This window comes from Lissotriton helveticus, chromosome 2_1 (assembly GCF_964261635.1).
Source record: "Lissotriton helveticus chromosome 2_1, aLisHel1.1, whole genome shotgun sequence".
In the NCBI taxonomy this organism is placed as follows: Eukaryota; Metazoa; Chordata; class Amphibia; order Caudata; family Salamandridae; genus Lissotriton; species Lissotriton helveticus.
The window spans coordinates 1,044,909,717-1,044,932,576 of NC_136059.1; positions in this window are offsets into that span (position 1 = coordinate 1,044,909,717).

Sequence of the window (22,860 nt, forward strand, 5' to 3'; positions counted from 1 at the left end):
TAGTTCGGTGTAGCTAGAACTGGAGCTTGACATAGGGCTTTCTTTAACTCGTTAAAACTAAGTGTATGGTCAGATGTCCAAGGGAGGACAGTCGATACGGCTGCCTCCTGTGTCGTTAACTGTATCAGTGGCTTGGCTAGAAATGCATACTGGGGAATCCATTGTCTACAATAAGAAGTAAGGCCGATAAAGGCACGTACCTCCTTCTGGGTTCTGGGCTGGGGAAGACTCGCTATTAACTGGATACGGTCGGGTGTCAACTGCCTACCCCTCTTGGACAGCAAGTGTCCTAAGTATACCACTTGCTGGACACAGAATTGAAGCTTCGAAGGTGACACCTTGTGCCCCATCTCGGCTAGAAAATACAGAACTGTAAGTGATGCTCGCTCGCAAGCACGTTCAGAACGGGCTGTGATCAGTAGATCATCGACATACTGGAGCAGGGCAGTGTCAGTTGGCATGTGAATATTGTCTAGTTGTCTCTTGAGTGCTTGACTGTAAATACTAGGGCTTTCTGTGAAACCTTGAGGAGCGCGTGTGAACATATAGCTCCTTCCATTTAAACAAAATCCAAAAAGAAACTGGCTATCTGGATGAATTGGAACACTAAAAAATGCATTCTTGAGGTCTATGACAGTGAAAAACATGGCTTCGGAATCAATGGCTGTTAACAGGGAAGAAATATCTGGAACAACTGGGTACTGAGGAATAACACATTTATTCAGCTCTCGTAAATCAATCACTAATCGATATACTGGGGGTGCATTTGGATCAGTACGTTTCATGACTGGAATGATCGGAGAATTGCATACATTGGAGTCAGTTTCTACAACTACTCCTTGAGCCATGAGCTCGTCAATAATTTTGGATAAGGCTGCTACAGCCTCAGGTGGCAATCTGTACTGTCTGATTCGGGGTAACACTACACCTGGTTTGAGAGTCACACGATGGGGTGTGATTTGCATGTAACCTACATCAGTTGGACCTTGCGCCCATAAATGCTGTGGAACATTAGACAATCTTGAATCAAAATCTCGTAACACATAGTGACCCTTAAAGTCACGTAGGAACAGACGTATTCCCTCTGGGGAACAGCAAATAACTGCACCTAACTCTTTCAGTGTCTTAATACCTAATAGATTTTCTGGACATGACTTAGTAAGTAACAGGTCAGTAGTGCGGGACAATGGACCTACTTCTAGAGTGACTGGCTTAGATATCTCATTAACTATTGGTTTTCCTGAAAATCCAAGGGAAACATTTCTTGAGCCTGAGAGCGGAGCCCCTGGAACTTCGGCATGACTAATTGTGGTCCTACTTGCCCCTGTATCGATCAAAAACTTTCTGTCTTTCCCTAATACTTGACTGTGAACATAGGGACCTTCTTGATCTACAGGTATCTCGATGAGAGGCAAGCCTACCTCCCTCTCTAGGCTGTTTCATGAATATGACTGGTACTCTGGATACTCGGACTGTGCATACTGGTACATCTGTGATGTGACATGCTGTGTTGCAGCAATGGGCTGCGGTACTGTAACTGTCTGTGGTGCATTCTGTGACTGAGGAGTCTGTGAAACTTGTTCTTGTCTCGGCGGACGTGGTCTTTCTTTAGTCTTACCAGTAGCTATGTTGTGTTTCAGAACTGCACACTCGTTTATAAAATGACCTGGCTGTTTACAATAATTGCAGTTCCCTTTAACGGGAGCTGCAGGATGACTGGCTTGATTTGGACCCCTCTTCTGACTGTCTTGAGGAACAGATTGTGCAACTAGCACTTTCATTTTCGTGTCTTTCATACGTTTTCTCTCGTGTTCTTGCTCTTCCCTGATTCTATTCTGGTGGTACTGGAGCATCTGGAGCATCTGGGACGGAGTATTAGCTTGCCAGGTGCTTTCGACTTTCAAAACTCGGTTTTTAATTTGTGGACTTGAATTCTCGACTAATTTGGTGACGAAAAGATGAGGGTATGACTCACTACTTGTCTTGAGACCACTGTTGATACTGAAACATTTTTCAAATCTAGAATAAAAATCACTAATATCCTCGTCTTGCTTCTGTTTACAGGCTGAGATTGCATCCCAGTCTTCTTTCCTAGTTGTCAATAATCTGGGTAAAACTTGAATCAATAATTCTGGTAAATCTTTACATTTATCTCCAAGACCGGTACCTGGTACTCGTGCCTTGTCTTCAGCTTCTAGAGCTGCCCAATCGATCTTTTTCTCTCCCACCTCCCATTCTTTTTCCTTTAATTTTTCATACACCCCTGCGGGTAACAGGACCTTTAACATTTTAATGATATCTGGGTAAGTGTATTCTCCCATACGGAGCATGTCTTTTAATTCTCTATGGAACCCTGCTGGATCTTTGTCATGACAGGGAATTAATTTCTTCATTTCAAGAAGTTCCATCTTTGATATTGGAGTGTATACAAACACTCGTTGCATTACGCCACCCGCCCCTTGGACTGGGTGGACTTCTCGTAACGGATTCTGTCTGTCTATGTAGAATGATTTACTTTCTGGGGGTGAGACATGAACAAAATGCGGGTTCAGGAACGTTCTATGCTTGTGACGCTGTTCTAGAATGACACTAACTAAATCGGTACCTAGACCTCTCCATCTATACTGGAGTAACTCGTTCAGGATATCGTGCAACGGGCCTGGATCAGAATGTTGACCCTCATACAGAGTAATGAGGTGCTGGATCATATACATACCCACCAGTCGTTGCTCGGCTGGGGGCAATTTCAGAAACATTTGTGCCACTATTTCGTCTGGAAAAGTGGTAGAATCAGTAATCCATCGGACTGCTGATCGGGCTAGTTCTTGTTCATGCATAGTACTTAGTTCACTGTAACCGACTCGTGATTTCAGAATGTGATCGGTAGCTTGAAATACTTGTTCTAGGGAACCTTGTTCTGGTGCTAGATGTTGAAAAATAGACTTGGGTTCTAGACGTAAATGGCGATCTGGAAATCTGGATTTTCCTACATACGCTATTCTGGCGGGATTCTCGTTCTCTTCCTCTTCAGGATCAGAGATACTTTCTTTCTCGCTTACTTGTGCTGCTTTACGCTGGTCGTGTAACCTTATTATTTCTTTACGAATTTTCTTGTACATACTCTCCATGGCACTGACGGTCTTGTGCTTACCCTCGGCTATATTATCACTCCACCTTGTCAGGATTCTCATTTCGGCCGGATCTTTGGACGGGTAATCTTGTTCTCTTATTAAACAATTGATCAGGAACTTTAATATCATGAGCTGAATCTCGGCTTTCCTTTGAGACATAATTTCGCCAATACTTTCTGGACCATCCCCTGTACGGATGAAACGATATATTCTGTCTAGATCTTCTTTCATATTCGGTAAGGTGACTAGATACTCGGTCACCCTCCTTACACGTAAGGAATATAAAACCATAGTATATTCGCCTGGAACTGGATCATAGACACATTCGTTAAGGGCTTGCCTGATTTCTGTAACAGACTTATTACTTTTAGGAGTACGCTGTGATGCTTGAGCATGTAATTCGAGTGCTGATAAACGCTTGTGTGGCGGCGGGGTTTGAGGAGTAGCTCCTCCTGCGGCCCCTAAACTGGAGTCGTCTACTGAGGCTCTATGTCCTGGCAGAGTGGGAAATGGAACTGTAGGCTGGACCGGGGGTACCGTAACAGGTACTCCGGTGTCTGGAGGAGCGGGAAGTGCCTGATTTACAGGGACTGGCGGGGCGCGAACAGGATTTGCATATTCGGGGACTGTGTCGTCCAAATAGGACGAAATAAAAATATCAGCTGCGGTCGGTTTGTGACGTAGCTTGGTCGGAATTAATGGCGGCGGGAAATTACTGGGTGCCTCTGGGGTCGCTTTTGGCAGGCCTTCGGCAAGGAGAGGATACATACCCTTAATAAGGGCATGCCTCTGTCTGTCTGACTGTTCGGCTTTGACTTGTTCACCTATCTCGATTAATTCTCTTTCTTGGGCTCGTTCTTGGGATTCTCTACTTAACTCTGACTTTCTGACTTCCTTTTCCGTTCTTTTATGAGCTTCCTTGCGCCATAACTCGATGGCATCTTTCTGTGACTGTCTGGCTTTCTATTTCCATAATGCTTCTTCTACTCGCATGATACATTCGGCATCCCATGTACCCGATACGGGCCATCTATACTTTTCTTCTAACTGTTTGGTATACTCTACCCATAAATCTAGATACATTATGGCGCTTATGTTTCTGATACATAAAATGACCTGGACTGTCCCTAGGCGGGACAGGAACTGCTTCCTCTAACAGACCCTTTCTAGTTTTTAACTGACGTAACTTGGAAAAGAGCGGCATTCTAAACTTGAATCGGAACACAATACAATACACGAAAAACAATAACAATTGGGAAAACAATTCAGGCATACCACGACATTGGAAATACATTAAACAATATCATAACATAACAGTTCGAACAGAATACTACCTGAAAATACTGAAAACAGAAACAGAACAGAATTCTCGAGAACGGAACAGACTAGAGTTACTGGATGCACTGCTGTAACAGTACGGAACATACCGGTCCCATAAAGGAACGCATCAAGACCCGTATCCACCTAGGTGAACACTTCGTTTGTGGGCTTGGGTACCACCAACCCACGGACCAGGAGTCAATTTAGATTGGTCCTGTCTAGATACTACCCCAGCAATGGTACTCACCGGGCAGCACGGAACGGAAAGCCTCGAACGGGACTGGACTACGACGGACTTCGGACTTCGGACTTCAGTTACGGGTGGGCCTCCGGATACCTCGGACCTTGGACTCTCGGCTTGGGCTCTGGTCGGGACTCGCCGCGTTCCTCCACCGTCTCGTTTGGATGCTGGACCGCCTCCTCCGTCTCCTCCGTGGGCCTGAGGGATACTTGGAGCAGAAATATCTGCCAGTGCACGGTATGGTTCCGTCACGACTGCAGAGGATCAGGGGGTCGGCGTGGCTTCACCGACGCGTGGGGAAAGGGCAAGTCCCTGTTCGGGCGCCATTATGTGGTAAATAAATAAATAATACCCTATTTTTGACTAGACTTATAGCATAACAGATAGCTCAATAAAATAAGAGTCAAGATTCGAGGTAGTAGGAGTTTCTGCAGGTTTATTACAGCATAAGGACAGGATCAGGACAACCTGCATGGGAATAGGACAATAAGGCCCGGCAGCTGCCGGGGCTGGGTCTGGGATGAGCGCGCCAACATTCAATAACAAAACATTGACTTATATACATAGCGCAAACACATAGCATTACATTGCAGTAGGCGTAGCAGTGGGTGGAGCAGAAGGCGTGACGCGTAGCAGTCGCGAGAGATAACAGTAAAAAGAGGTGTAACTGGGCGTATACATAGACATGTGGTGCAAACGTAACAGAATATGTCATGAATGGGCGGAAACTTTGGAGGGGGCTATCTAAGGAGCCGGGACCTCTAACCTAATGGTGCGCGAAAACTGGCAATGACGTGTTACTAGGAGAAGCTGGGGGCTACGAACTCTGTGCTAGGAGCAGAGACTAGAGTCTGAAGGGTCGGAGCGACATGTACCTAAACCCTATCTGGTATCTGATGTTTAGGGAACATGTTGATATAAACTAGAAGTCATGAGGGGAAAAGCTAACTTGATTCTAAGACTGGACCATGCATTATTCTACATGTAGTGCGTGATGAAGAATATTAAATGACCATTAAATACAGTATTTCTCTAACATGGAGACGAGAAGGCTAGACAATGACGGAAACTATTGATGCAGTTCAGTAGCTTAGGAATGCAGAGGAGGAGGACTGAACTGATAGCTGGAATCATAACATACTCTTGGCAGACTCAGAGGCAGAGCCAAGCTGCACCGGGCACTGCGAGGCAGGAAGTAAGTGAAGGGTCGAGGATACAGGTGGGGGCTGTATCGCTCCTTAGCGAGGCTTTCAGGAGACAGGAGCTGAATCTGTGGTCTGGGCCCTTTTGAGGCCTAGAAACGGGGATTTTATAATGGAATAACGTGCACACTAAGAAACGTGGCATCATTACTTTACATAGGCCTGATATTCGTAGTATTCACGAGGACTGGAAAATGACATACCAGAGGTGGACACAACTGGAATTGCGTCATTAATCGGACATGGGGAATAACATATGCATATTGGTCATGCACACATAACATATGATGGATGAAGCGTAGGGACACAGAACATGGCAAAATTTACTTTTCCACATCTGCACCATACCCACCCCAGGTAGCCAGCCCCGACTGGACAGAGCCAAAGGATGTCAGCCAATGTTCATCAAAGGTGGGCAGCCATTTCCCTAAAGACCCTGTGTAGCTGTGGGTAAAAGCATGGCTGGTCTAAGGCCAGACCCTGTTGTTAAGGATATGTTGGTCTTCTCAACCTGCTTGACCTTTTGATCTTGGTTCAACAAGATGTCCATGACCCTTTGCAGTGGGTTTGCGGATCCTTGGCTTGGGTTCACATACCTCAGCAGGTTGCAATGGGCACTATGAACCCTGACTCACAAACCCCACAGCAAAAGGAGCATTATTTTTCATTTCATAACCCCTGTGGGCCCACTCCTAAGCCAGGTTGTCTCCAGATGCTGCTTTTCCCAATTTGGTCCCCTCTATTTTTTTAGTACACAGTGACCAAGTCTTCATGAACTGTAAAGATTGCCGTAAATGTTTTGTTCAAGTTGATGCCAGCCAATCAGAGAACTTCGGGTCTAAAATCTTTGGTCTGGGTTTGTTTGCCCAAAATGGAAGAAAAAATGTCCTTGTCCATTCAGATTCAATCTTTTTTTTTTATTTGAGTCCTCTGATATTCTGCGAACCCAGATTTGTGGATCATTTGCAGGTAACATACCAGGTATTTCTATTCTAAAAAGTATGATAGACAGGTAGGCTCAACCTGAGACATACAAAAACATTTTTTAATGGTGATTTATCACAAACTACTGGACACACTTAAACCAAACCAAACAAAGAATCTTCCTTGAATGAAGTTCTACTTTCATGCCAATGTTTACTTCTGTTTAGCTGTTTTTCTATAGCTCAAAAGCTTCCAATGGTATTTAAAATAGGAAAGGCAATTTTTATGAGCACTCATGTTTTTTGCCACCTACTTTGAGAACCTGCATGAAATGAGTCATGCCAAACCTAAATTGAATGACTAATGTTTTTGGGGAAAGTTTCTCGCAAATTTGCCAAACAACTGCAACTTTATTAGCAAAACAAAAAACAGTCTTTCCCTGGAACCTTAACCATACCTACGAAAGCACTATTGTTGCCTCAGTAATATGTATAATATAAATGACAAAGTGGTAAGGATTTTTCCAATGCCTTTGACACCTGAGGTTTGTATTGTTCACCTTTTGAATACGCTCCTACGTTCTCATTGGTGGGAGCACAGCTGACCATAGTTCGTTTGAAGAGCATTATTGCAGCACCTCTTCAAGGACTGCAAATCCCATCATGCATCCTGTCTGATTTTGTTTTTCTCATAGTGAGTGCGAGCTAATTTACACGAATGGGGTCTCGCTGATAGATGTTCCCGTCACCCTGACATCCAGTATGGCCATATCGCAGTCACCTGACCCCCTACATCCAGCCACAAATGCCAATATTGAGCATACCCGGAGACGTCATGCAGTGAACATTGTTTTCTGTGAAGTCACGGACTGTGCTATCGCCAGCAGTACCTGTCTTCATTTAGTTGCAGCGGTCAGGAGGCTTCCAATCACTCGGAATTAAATCACTCAACTCTTGCCACTGATTGCCTCCTGAACACTTGTCGGACGGGTCCCCTGCGTGTCACTGGCAGCACGCAAATATTCCCAACAATCTCTTCACTGTGAAGTAGACAAGAGGACACAGTGGGGTTACCAGGAGACTCCTTTATTTTCCAAACGGCATGATGCGTTTCGGCGGTAAGCCCTTTTCAAATGCCTTTGACACCTGAGGTTTGTATTGTTCAGCTTTTGAATATGCTCCTACGTTCTCATTGGTGGGAGCACAGCTGACCATAGTTTGTTTGAAGAGCATTATTGCAGCACCTCTTCAAGAACCGCAATTCCCGTCATGCATCCTTTCAGGCTGGGACAATGTCTCTCACAGCTCCGTCTGATTTTGCTTTTCTCATAGTGAGTGCAAGCTAATTTACACAAACGGGGTCTCGTTGATAGATGTTCCCATCACCCTAGCATCCAGTATGGCCATAAAGCAGTCACGTGGCCCCCTACATCCAGCCACAAATGCCAAACGTGAGCATATCTGGAGATGTGATGCAGTGAACACGACTATCCGTGAAGTCAGACTGTACTTTCGCCAGCAGTACCTTGCTCTGTTTAGTTGCGGCAGTAGGGAGGCTTCCAATCACTCAGAATTAAATCACTCAACTCTTGCTACTGATTGCCTCCAAACACTTGTTGGACGAGTCCCGTGCGTGCCACTGGCAGCACGCAAATATTCCCAACGATCTCTTCCTGTGAAGTTGACAAGGGGACACAGAGGGGTTACCAGGAGACTTCTTTATTTTCCAAACAGCATGATTCATTTCGCGGTAAGCCTTTTTCAAATGCCTTTGACACAGGGCGTGGCTTGCGCCCAAGGGGAATGGCGGTGATCCCGTGACCCTCTTGCGGCAGCGGGGACTCAGCGAAGCAAACCCAGCGCATTGGCGCACGCATCTACTCCAAAATGTAGGTGCTGATGTGCAAACACCCAGGGAACCGGAGGAGTTCTTCTTGGCAGCTTATCCTGGACAGGAAGTGGAGTAGTGGCGCAGGCACTGGGGGACGTAGCTCCAACGAGCTTGCGTCTGACATTTTGCTGATTTGGGCGCCGCTGACGGAGGTTTTCTCTCTAATGCGGCGCCTCACAACCACGACTCCCGCTTTGCTTTAGAGTGCCAGCGGAGGTCTCCTACTATTTGATTTTTTCAGTTGGGCTGGTCATCTCTTCTATATGACTATGTTGCACCTCGAATATATCGCACTGCAAGACGCCATTTTGTATGCCTCTCCACTGGAGTCTCCTATTCCTGTGATGCTCTCTGCTTCATTGCTGTGATACTTAGCCACTGTATACTGGCTCTTTTCGGCTGCACTGTTGCCCTGCTTTCCTCTCATTAAACTTTTATGAATCTGTGTTTTGGCTACAAATTAGACGCTGGCGCTACATTTTTCCACAGAGTTTGATTGAACCTCTCTCATTTTACTCCTAATGGGACGACATTTGGTTCAATGAGTGTCTTTTTCTTGTTATTCTTGTCATATTATTTAATCTGAGCTGACTATATTGTTTATACATGCCACTCTTATTCAAATGCATACAATGGTTACCTCATATTTTTATAAGCGCTAATTGTTTTTTCTACATTAATGGTATTACACTCCTGACAGCAGAGCAACTTGTCTTATTATTTGAGTTCAATGCAGTGCTTGCTTATAATATATGACAGAATTCTTTCTCCTGTGTGATATAATTTGGCGTGTAAATCCTGACATTTTATGCTTATGGACAGCTCTTTTCAGGTTTATGAGCAGAGTACCTAAGACTCTACATTTATCTTCACCCATACCTCGGAGGTTCTTGATTCAGATTAGCTCACGCTATAACTGCTTATTCATGGAGGACTCAGTTGCGTCCTCTCCTAAAGGTGCAATGTCTTCCCATATTGTCCTAGGCTCTAACGTAACCAAATCATTGACTAAAAGATTGAAAAAGGATCCCCCTCTCCACCTAAGCAATCTTCTTCTGTTACAAAGGATCTGTTATTAGAAGAGATCAGAGCCTTGCGCCCTTTTGTGGAGGAGACTAATTCTATGCTTCAGATGTTCTCTGACAAATGGTCAGCAATGGATAAACGAGTCACCACGTTAGAGCAGAATTTTGGCTCCTTATCTTCCTCTACTTCTAAAGTGGACTCTCTTTGCTCTCAAGTCTCCATACTACACAAACAAATTGAGAATTTGGAAAACAGGAATAGGAGGAATATCCTTCAAATTTATGGTCTTCCTGAAGGAACGGAAGGTTCGGACCTCCCTACCTTCTTTAAATCCTTTCTACCAAAGCTTCTTAAGTTACCGGAAGGCACTATGTTGAATATCCAGAGAGCTCACAGACTAGGTCCACCATCGCGCCTAACGACTTCCTCACCAGCACAAAAGCCGAGAGGAGTTATTTTGTATTTTCTAGAATACACTGACCTCCTAAAGGTTTTGTCAGCAGCTAGGGCAATTACCCATATAACTTGGTCAGGAAGCTCTTTGTTCTTCTCTCAAGATTATGCCAAACCGACTGCTGACCGACGCAAATAGTTCTTATCATTACGACTGCAATTACGTTCAATAGGCGCAAGATATGGTCTTTTCCACCCATGTCTGTTTAAAGTAACCATCAACAATAAGACCACCACCTACGAGGATCCGATCAAGCTGAAATGTTTCCTGTATTCTTACCACGCTGACACAATGGAGACTGCTTCCTCATTTAGTTCTAGCTAGATTGTGTATAGACTTTGTCGTGGCTATACCTCTTTCATGATCTCTCCATTGGTTATGGACTCATTCGAATCTTATTATTATGTTAACAACAGTTAATTTATGTTGTTATTGCTTCCCTACTATTTACTCATTTTTTCCCTTCCTTCACAGGTTGTAGCTGCGTGTTCTTCTATTCTTCCCTACGTTCGAAGAATGTTCGTTTTGCCTTCCTTCTCGCCTTCCCTCATGGGTCCCGGACGCGTCATTGTTCCATGTGGCCTTCCATCCCTCCACCTCTCGTATGTCTTGGAATGTATGTAAGGTACTTTTTTTCCCCTCTTTAGATACTCATTACTTTGTTCATGACGTTTTTTCTTCTGTTTTTCTTATTCCTTCCTTGAATATTCTATTTCTTCTTTTCTTTTCCTTGTCTCCTTCATCCACTCTGCAATTCTCTCTTCTTTTTCAGAGGTTCTCTCCTCGTTCTGTTTCTTTTCTTTCTTGCTTTTCTTGTCTTTTTAAATCATTTCACTTTATGTGCAGTTGGTTTGCTATTCATCATACTCCTCTTCCTTTTTGCTCTCTTTTCCTCATCCAATTATCTCGTTTTTTGTACGGTTGGTTTGATGTTACACATGGTTTGATCACATTAAAATCTTATTCTTATAGGAAATTTTTGTATTTTCATAGTTTTAACTTATGCCTTTAAAAGTTATTTCTTGGAATGTCAGAGGTTTACACTCACCTATCAAGCGTCAGAGGGTTTTGACCCATGTAGCCAAACTAGGGGCTGATGTTGCATGCATACAAGAATCCCACTTAACTTCTGATGAATCTGCGAAACTCAAAAGAGCTTGGGTGGGTGATGTTCTTTTTTCCCCAGCTGAAGGTAAGCGTAACGGAGTTATTATTCTTTTCCGAAAATCCCTTTCCATTAAGATTCTCTCACATTGCACGGATCAGGCAGGTAGATGGTTATTTGTCAAATTTATGGTAGATAAGGTTCCAGTTTCTTTATTGAATATTTATGCACCCACAATTGGTGACCCCTCTTTTTGGACTTCTTTGACTCAGCAAATCACACGATGTTATGACGATAATTTCATTCTAGCAGGGGACTGTAATGAAATTTTGGATCCTTTTCTAGATCGCAACTCCTCAGTTTTATTTACACCTCATCGCTCTCACAAAGCATTTACAGGCACCATTAAACAACACACACTCATAGATGCTTGGAGGCTATGTAACCCAACCTTAAGGGAATACTCCTTTTACTCGCCAGTACATCATATTCAGTCACGTTTAGATTATATCTTTGTATCCCAGAATATTTCACAATCTTTAATAAAGGCAGATATTGGCTCTATTCTGATATCTGATCATGCACCTGTTACCATACATCTTGATGTTTTACACAAACCTAAATTGCCTCGCAAAGGGCGCTTCAATAATGTTCTCCTCTTAGATCCGGTCTTTACATCATCCTTCACATCCTTCTTTCACAAATATTTCCTTATTAACCAAACAGATGACATGCCCTTTCAGGTTGTTTGGGATGCTTTTAAAGCTTCCGCTAGAGACTTTATTATTCTCTTTGTTTCTAGCAAACGCAAAAAAGTTCAGAAAATCACCAATACTGCATTGGCAAAAATTAAGACACTGGAACAATCTTATTATTACTCCAAATCAAAGACCTGCTTATCTGAGCTCCTACAACTCACATTTCAATTTAATCAGGATACCACAAATAACACCTCAAATTATCTACTCAAATCCAGCGCAAAATTTTATGGTGGACAAAATAAAGCCGGAAAATTATTAGCCAATTATTTGAAGGTTAAACAGAACAAGCTTAATATTGAGTCTATCTTTAGTAACGATAATTTGTTAAAATTCAAAGATGAGGAGATTTTAACTGAATTTCTTCAATTTTATAAAACACTATACACTTCTGAGTCTCTTGCCTCTGAATATTCTATTTCTCAATTTCTCTCCAAAATTCACTATCCGTCTGATGCACGCCCGGATCTTTCTCCTGTAGAATCCAATATTACACAGAAAGAACTTCATACTGCCTTAAAGCGTCTCAAAATGCATACAGCCCCTGGTCCAGATGGTCTCTCTCTTTTGTTTTTCTTACTCATTTTGCATCTCTAATGATTCCCAAATTGCATACTCTTATACTTTCCTTCTTACAATCAGGAGCTTCTGCTGGATCTATCTCTGATGCTCTTATTTGCCTCATTCCTAAGGATGGTAAAGACCCTCAACATTGTAAAAACTATCGACCCATTTCTCTAGTCAATATAGACTATAAGATTTTTTCAAAAGCTTTAGCATCAAGATTAGAGTCTTTTATGCCCGAGCTATTGGGATCCGAACAATCTGGATTCGTTAAAGGGAGACTTATCATGGATAATACGTGCTTATTTTTCAATATTCTCTCTAATGCTTCACATGCTCCCCATTCCTTGGCAGCCATTGCTTTGGATGCAGAGAAAGCATTCAATAGAGTTGAATGGCCTTACCTCTTTCGCACACTTCAGTGTTTTGGTTTTGGTCCGAAAATCAGAGCTCTAATTCCTATTCTATATTCTAATCCAAGAGCGGCCGTAACAGCAAATGGTGGAATCTCTTCCTATTTTAACCTTGCTAGGGGAGTTCGGCAAAGATGTCCCCTTTCCCCATTTCTTTTTAATATTGCCTTAGAACCTTTTTTACGTCGAATTCGTCAAAATGTTCATATTCATGGTTTTAACTTTAAGGAAACTAGCATTAAGATGGCAGCATACGCCGATGATGTGCTTTTATTTTTATCGCAACCTCAGGTTTCTCTCCCTGCTTTTCTGGAAGAGGTGGAATCTTTCGTGTCCGTGTCTGAATACAAATTGAATAAAGACAAGAGTGAAATTTTACCCTTGACAAAATATACTTTTCGTGCTGATTTTGCTATCTCAGGTTTTTCCTGGAGTCCCCAATTTATTAAATATTTAGGGTTAAACTTTACCTCCTCTGTTGCAGGAACAGTATCTCGATGCATGGGCAATTGCATACTAAGATTATCTTCTTTAACGACAAGGTGGCACCGCCTGTATTTGTCCTGGTGGGGTCGTCTGATACCATAAAAATGATGCTTTCTTCCATAGTCCTTTATACAATTTCTAATATTCCCTCATCAATTCCTCTTAAATATTTAAAAAAAATGTAATTCCATTTTATCTCCTTTTCTATAGGGGAATAAAAAATCTTGAATGTCCATTCACAAACTGATTCGCCCGAAGTCGGAGGGAGGGACGAACTTTCCAGATTTTCCTCTCTATCACAAATCCTTCATGTTAACTCAATCATCACGTTGGCTTTCTGATCCTTCTGGGTCTTGTCCTCTTTGGACTACATTAGAATGACCCTTCATCTCTCCTTTTTCCTTCCAGGAATATTTATCCTTTACACGTAAACCGCAATCTGTTTCCACCCTCATCCTTAAACATACTTCTAAACTCCTCCCGGCACCTACTCTGCTCTCTTTCTTAAACTCTCCTATATGGCATAATTTGCACATATTAATTAATAACAAACCTTTATTTTGGAACTCCTGGAGACAACGAGGATTGATTTGGGTGCATCAATTATATAATCAGGATTTGATTAGATCCTTTACATCAGTTTTCTTCATATTTGGCTTCCCCTCATCTTTCTGTTCAAAATATTCTCTCTTAACACACGCCATTCAGTCCGCTTACGCACAACATAGGGCACTCCCTTTTCACAGTTCTCCTGAATCTGTGTGCATAGATAAATTACGCTCTCTACTGCTTTGTGAGTCTAAAGCTTCCACTAAATATCTACTTTTTTACATTACCTTTACCAAGGGACAAAGCTAAGAATGAATTATTGTGGGAAAGGAATGGGGAAAAGGAATGTAACACCTCCTGGGATGTATACTTCTGGGATAAAATTTGGCTTAAACTTGGAAGTCTTCAAGTCTTCTTTTTTATATATAACGGACTCTTATTCTCGCCTCTTTTCCTCAGTACGTATCACTCTGATCTTTCACATAATTGCTGGTCTTGTTCTCTACCAGAGGCTGACTTATTCCATTTACTCTTTACACGCAAGTTTGTTCAAACTTTTTGGAAGAGGGTATGGACACAGCTTAACTTGATTTTTCACTCCAATCATCCTTTCTTCATTTTACATATTTTTTTAGACAGCTTATCTCCTATTTGGGATCAAATTGATACTAATGTAAAGATAATTGATCTACTATTGGTTTTTACCTTCCAGCAAATAACGAGTAATTGGAAGGACTTTATTAAGCTTTCATACCAGGCATGGTGGTATGCTGTCTGCTATAGTCATAGGCTAGACACCACTTTTGTATACCCGTCACACTTGGCATCCAAACGCTTAGACTTGTGGGCACCAGTTATATTATTAATTGATGCCAGTGCTAAAAGCTCTGTTACGCTTACTCCTCTGATACAGGAAGTTACTAAACCTCCATGACTTCCTTTACGTTAATTTATAATTCTATTTGTAATCCCTTTTGTATGGTATAGCATATGACATGATATTTTGATTGTATTTGTAACCTCTGATTCTTTTGTTTTATATCTTGGACATTTTTTCTAATCCAACTGGTACATTATGTGTAATCTTATTACTTTCATTGTTTTCATACTGTGCACAATAGTGTAATTCTTTATCCCAATAAACTTTTTTCTGACACTGGAAAAAAATGCCTTTGACAACTGAGGTTTGTATTTGTCACCTTTAGAATACGCTCCTCTCTTTCAGCTCTGTCAGCTTTTGTTGTTCTCATAGTGAGTGTGGGCTAATTTACACAAATGGAGTCTTGCTGATAGATGTTCCTGTCACCCTGGCATCCTGTATGGTCACCTGGCCCCCTAAATCCAGCCACAAATGCCAAACTTGAGCATATCCGGAGACGTGATGCAGTGAACATGGCCCTCTATGAAGTCACAGACTGTACTATCACCAGCAGTAACTTGCTCTGTTTAGTTGCGGCGGTCGGGAGGGTTCCAATCACTCGGAATTAAATAAGTCAACTCTTGCCACTAATTGCCTCCCGAACACTTGTTGGACTGGTCCCCTGCGCGTCAATGGCAGCACGCAAATATTCCTAACTATCTCTTCCCTCTGAAGTAGACAAGAGGACACAGAGAGGTTACCAGAAGACTCCTTTATTTTCCAAACGGCATGACGTGTTTCAGCGGTAAGCCTTTTTTGAATGCCTTTGACACCTGAGGTTTGTATTGTTCACCTTTTGAATATGCTCCTACGTTCTCATTGGTGGGAGCGCAGCTGTCCATAGTTCGTTTGAAGAGCATTATTGCAGCACCTCTTCAAGAACCACAAATCCCATCATGCATCCCTTCAGGCTGTGACAATGTCTCTTACAGCTCCATCTGTTTTTCTAATAATAAGTGCGGGCTAATTTACACGAACGGGGTCTCGTTGATAGAGCTTTCCGTCACCCTGGCATCCAATATGGCCATAAAGCTGTCACCTGGCCCCCTACATCCAGCCACAAATGTCAAACACGAGCATACCCGGAGACGGGATGCAGTGAACATGACTCTCCATGAAGTCACAGACTGTACTTTTGCCAGCAGTACTTTGCTCCGTTTAGTTGCGGCAGTAGGGAGGCTTCCAATCATATCGGAAATAAATCACTCAACTCTTGCCACTGATTGCCTCCAAACACTTGTTGGACGGGTCCCCTGCATGCCACTGGCAGCACACAAATATTCCCATTCCCAACGATCTCTTCACTGTGAAGTAGACAAGGGGACACAGCAGGCTTACCAGGAGACTCCTTTATTTTCCAAATGGCATGACGCGTTTCGGCAGTAAGCCTTTTTCAAATGCCTTTTACACCTGAGGTTCGTATTGTTTACCTTTTGAATATGCTCCTACATTCTCATTGGTGCGAGCATATATAAAATGTCGCTAGTACATGGAATTGTATATAATTGTGGGTATTACGACTCATTATGATAGCCTAACACAATTGAAAATATCAACAAAGACCTTTTTATCTATCATTTCAATTGGCACAATTAATAAAGTGCAATGGACAATATATACATACAAAAATACCTATATTCATAACTATAAAAGTGCTTTATCATGTCTAACCACATGGTGCATTGCGCAATGTTTTCCCAAAATTCTGAAGTAGCTATTGACACTGTACAGAAAGATGCAAAATGATTACATCTGGTCATATTGACTTGCTGACAGAGATAACTTTTCACAATTCTTGAACATTACATTTTACTGCTAAGCAGAGTCGACTCCTCTACATCTATAATTATTAGCTTACATTAACTGCAAGGTTGGAGAAATTAAGGCGCCTATTAGGATGGCGGACGGACCTGCGTCCGTCCGCCACCCCCGAGGAAGAGGGACCGTCCGCAGGGGCAGCGGCGGTCCCTCCGTGCGAATTAGGATGTGACCGCCACCCTGGCGGTCACATCCCGTATATTTTACATTGCGGCGCCCGCCGTAATGTAAAATATGCATGTGTAGCCTTGGCATGCACAACTTGGCAGGCACCGCGTGGTGCCTGCACCCTGTGCATGCCAAAGCAGGGGGGTACCATAGGTACCCCCCATGTGCACCACCAACCCCCCAACACCCTGGGGGCTCGCAACGGGCCCCCAAACACCAAAGACCACATGCTTTTCCACGGTGGAAAAGCCGCCGTGGAAAAGCATGTTTTCTGCCCCATCCTAATATGGCTGGCGGTGTCTGATAGACACCGCCACCATATTAGAGCTTTTCCGCCACGGTCGGAAGGCGACCGCGGCGGAAAAGCGGCAGACGGTCTACCCGTCCGCCGATGACCCCCCAGCCATCTTAATCTGGCGGGGGGTATTTGTAGGCAATGCAGCTGTGAATCCGCATCCTCCGGGCCGGCGGTGGCTTCCGCTGGCCCGGAGGAGGCGGATTCACCGCAATCCTAATCGGCCTCTAAGTCTCTAATTTCTCTCTACACATTGGGTGTTGCAGTCCACCATTTAGGTGGAGATCTAGTCCCCCCCAACAGGCACTGCATATCTCACAAGTCGTAATCTGTGTGCAGTGTTGGTGGGGGTTACTTGATTATTGGTAACAGTCTCTGCAATTAGCTGCTAGCATTATATGGCATTCATTGCATAGAGATATCAGGAGCTCAACCATTTTATTGTTTTTAATGAGGAGATAAGGTTAATAATAGCTGCCTAGTGTGTAAAACGACAATGTGGCCAAATAGAAAGGAATGTGTACGATGCAAAACTTCTCATGCAAATCAATAGTTATTAAAACCATCATGAACAGAATAAAGGTGCAGCAGAATAAAATGCACAGAAATGCTAAAGCAGCTTAACAGGAGGCTTATGCATGAAAGGGGGCAACCCTTTTTCTGCACCAGTGCGTAACTGCTCATTGGAGGAGCTGCACCCTTAACGGCAGAACTGCCACAGCCGTGTTGGGAACCCATGAGCATGGGTGCTGGTGAGGGTGAAATTAATGATCCCCCAGCAAAGCTTCATATTCTTTGGATATCCAGAAATGAGCATTAAACAAAATTACCAGTCATGGTTACGAGGAAGAAAGGTGTATCAAGGTTATTTGCAATGAGAAAAGATGTAACGTAGAAGTGATTTTTGGTTGTTGATCATTGATAGTCACTTTAACTAGCTGGCAGCTCTAAATTGTTGGTTATTGCAGTGTGAAATTGTGGCCATGAAAAACATGGCACTAACTCCTTCCGGAGCACTATCTACAGTTATGAATGGTCATTAACATTTTGTCAACTCTGGGAGTGCATACACTTTTAAGTCTACACTTTTGAATGCTGCAATATAATTGTTCTTGTTTGTAATTACCAATCTATGAATGGAGAATTCCAGCTTTCCTGTTCTGCGGATTAGGTTTGTCATTTTACTTTCGAAAATGCCTGTTGTACTTCAACAATGCAATTCTGAGCCCATGTCTTTTTATTGTGGCTGCCAATGGCAAATCCCTACATTATTCATTCAATCTCATAATTTTTTACTAACATTTTTATGCCTCCAACTACCTCCTAGAATAACTACAAGCTAACTCCAAAGACAATGCACATTGAATACTTACTTTTTTGCATGTATTGTCAATGTAGTGTTTTGTATTTTTTTATTGAACACCTTTAATGATGACCTTCAAAACTTCCGTATACTTTACATACTTTTATATATTTCAAACTGGGGAATATCATTACCGATTTTTTCGGAGAAGTTCAATTATTCATTCTCTGAGAACAAACTTAATAGAGATAAATCAGAAATTCTGTCATATAATAAGTAACGTTTGAAACATATATTTGCTATCTATAAGTTCACATAGGAATATAATAAAATTAAAATAAATAGTAGAGCTGGTAACGAAATTTGAAAATATGATTGTAAGATGAAATCCCCTGTCTGTTTTTTTCTTGAAGGGATAATCACGATTCCTTAAAAATGATGTTTCTCCTGTTAATTTTATAATTTTATATATGTTTATATATACCATATTTATGCAATTTTGCATAGGGATTTTAGACATGACAGCAGCCCAAACTGCTGTACAGAATGGCACCAAATTTGGCAAAAAACTAGATCTTTGTCTAGAAAGAGTGCTTTTTTGTAATTTAGTGTACATTTGAGTAGTTTTGGAGTTCATAAAGAGATAAGATTCATGTATTTTTAGAGATGCTGAGGTGGAACCGTGGATCCATGCGCCAACAGCAATGCCGTGATTGACTGGTCGAAACCTGGGAGAGAAGTTGCAGCTGCAATTTTGTGAATTGGTACATGGTTCCCCCGGGGTGGGGAATAAAGAAGAAACAGAACCCTCACCTACTAACACTAGTTGGTGTCATGCTTTATCACAGGGTTCCCACCCGAGACAACTAGTGAATCTGGGTGTGCTGCGATGTCTGAATTACAATGGAGCATTTTTTGTGAGTTTGTGAGGATCAGTGAATTAAAACTACCTCAAGGTAATTTGTCAAACAAGGTTATTTTAATTGTGGACACCTTAAGTAAGAATAAAAAAAAACAGTGACTGTTGATGTGATGTGAGATTATCATGATCTCCCACATCCTAGGTCTACATGTTACAGCCATTTTTCACTGCCCACAGGGTCTATTTGGCTTTCTTCAGGACCGGATTGTTAGAATTAAATTCCGCCAGTGGTTGCATGCATACTAACTCATGCAGTGCTGGTGTGTTGGATTGTAACTTATGATTTTCACCATTGTTTGTAATTATCTATGCTGGATTCAATAAGAATGACATTAATTGAGGGGAAACAACCTTTACAACGCAACTTTTACAACGCACTACCATTACAAAGAAACTTTTACAACGCAACATCCATTACAACGCATGCATTTACAACGCAACCATTACAACGCATAACACTACAACGCACACCACCACAACGCATGCCATTACAACGCAGTCATTACAACGCATACCATTACAACACATAGCATTACAACACATAGTACCCTTACACTATCCAACACTTACCCTACTGTTGCACCCCCTGGAGTTAGAATAGTAATTTTTACCCCTACACTATCCAACACTTACCCTACTGTTGCACCCCCTGGAGTTAGAATAGTAATTTTTACCCCTACACTATCCAACACTTACCCTACTGTTGCACCCCCTGGAGTTAGAATAGTAATTTTTAGCCCTACACTATCCAATAATTACCTTACATGCAATGTAATATTATGCGTTGTAATGGTATGCGTTGTAAATGTAGTATGCGTTGTAGTGGAATGCGTTGTAAAGGTAGTTTCAAAGAATGAATTGTAATGGCATGCGTTGTAATGGATGTTGCGGTGTAAAAAATGCATTGTAAAGGTAGGCGTTGTAAAAGTATGCGTTGTAACGTCATACATCCTTAATTGAGACACCATGGTAGCACATAGCATGGAGCATAACCAGCACAACTCGCTTGTGTCGTGCAATTTATTCCAAACATGCTGAAACATACATATTTGAATGTCATGTATCGATACAGTGACCTAATTATTTAAACCCACCGCATTGTCCTTCATGCAATACGTTTTTTATTTCTATTAGAGGAGCGTGAGCGTCTCCCTAAGTAGTGTGCACCTACTTGGGTTCAATCACATGCAGTGCGATATGTGTGCTTATGCATCGCAGTGTCAGGCTTAAAGTGAACACAAACAGTTAATAAAAACCAAGTGTGGCATTGTTATAATAGTAGAGATCTTAAACCTTTCTACATTATGTTATTCTCTTGCGGCATGGATTTACCTAGGAGGACGGACTCTGTAGTCTCACACTGCAGTAGTATGAGTATTTGTCAACTAATGCACCATTTGTTTTGTTAAAATGCCCATTGATGGGCCCTCCCTCGACTTATTTTGTCAAGGTGTCTCGCCATCACCATCCTCTGGAGATCTCGAGGATACTCCCCCTCTGCTCAGCATGGACTAACTAGTCTTACCAGCATATCAGGGAAGAGCACTCCCATGTTTGCACGAAGATGTGTGTGTACGCACATATCAACCATTGTGTCCAGAGCAATTGCTCAAGGGTGTGGCCAGCTACGCGTGAGCCTTCGTCCCCGCCCATAGATGCAAGTGTTTGTACTGGTGAAAGCAATCGGCAAAAACTGTGTGCATTAAAAGGAGTTTTTTCAACTCAAATGTATATAAAAAGGAGTTTATTTTAACCCAATTATCATAACACTTATCTGCAAAAGTTGTAAGTGTAAAACTAGTGATTCTAAATATAAGTCAATGGATACCTATTAGAGGGCTAGTGTTATCTCATGATCAGTCTATCTTCAAGAAATTGTTTTGTTAGTCATAGGGATAACATGAGGAATTGTTGGCTGGCATAGCTACTTCCAGCTCTGGATGCATGTAGCTTGCCTTTGGGTGGCGGTGTTAGTGATCATACCCCAGGTATTCTAGCATAGGTGAACCAACTACTCATAAGTCTACTGCATGTGGTGGCAAAATTACAGTTGTATGTGTTCCACCAACAAACAATGTTGGGCCGCAAGGGTTTGAAATATTGAGCCTGAGATTGGAGCTGCGGATAAGCAGAGAAAATGTCATTTAAACTAGGCAATAACATTGAGATGCCCACTGGAGAGCTTTTGAATAAATTTAAATATACGGCGGGCACACCCACTGAAGGGATGAATGGATTGCTGCACTACGAGTCCCAGCATGCATGAATATCTCACCTGTGAGGCCCACAGGAGGGCAATCAAATTAATTAGCATGCAGACAAGAAGTGCGGCCTGAATGATGGTGCAAAGTCTACTCCTCCTTGCCTGTGAACAAGGACCGGGAGGTGCGAAACGCGCAGGCAGTAATGTCATCTAGGGTTTTTTAAATGCTAATTCCTAACTATAACGTCCCTGTAACATTTGTTTATTTAGGGAATTTCTATGTTTTTTTAAGTAGTAATTGTGTTTGCAGAGTGGTGGAGAAAGGGCGCGGTCCTCCGACCAGGTCTCAGGAATCCCTCCATGTAGGATTTACACAAGGTACCGGGAAGGCTTCTTGGCCCCCAAGGTACCTCAGGAGAAAAGTGGGCTTCATCCCCCAACCAGCAGTACACCAGGAGCCACATTTGCAGAGTGGTGGAGAAAGGGAGATTGGCCTCCAAAGACCTCTTAGCAGTCCCAGTTGAGGGCCAATTACCCTTCCTGTTACCTCCAGTAAGTCCCACACATCAGGATTTCTGAGAAGTTGTCAGAGGCCACACACCCTTTCTCCACCACTCTGCAAACATGCCTCCTGGCACACTACTAGTTGGGAGATGAAGTCCCTTTGGCTCTTGAGGGTCTTTGGGTGCCAACTACCGCTCCTGTTACTACCTCCAGTAAGTCCCACATATTGGGAATACTGAGAGGTTTTCAGTGGCAATGCCCTCTTTCTCGTCCACTGTGCAAACACATCTCCTTGCACACTACTAGTTGGGGGATGAAGTCCCCTTGGCTCTTGAAGGTCCTTGGGGGCCAAATAACCCTCCTGTTAACTCCAGTAAGGCCCACCCAGATGGATTGCTCAGAGGATGTAAGAGACCACACTCCCTTTCTCCATCACTCTGCAAACTCACCTCCTGGCACACTGCTGCTTGGGAAAGAAGTCCACTATAGTCCTGAGGCCCTCAGGAGGTTAGGGGATGTCACCCCCCACCAGCAGTATGCAGAGAGGTGCATTTGCAGAGTGGTGGAGAAAGGGGCATGGCCTCCAACCACCTCTCAGCAATCCCGCTGTGTGGGGATTACTGGAGATACCAGGAGACCTTGTTGGCGCCTATGAGCCCTCAGCA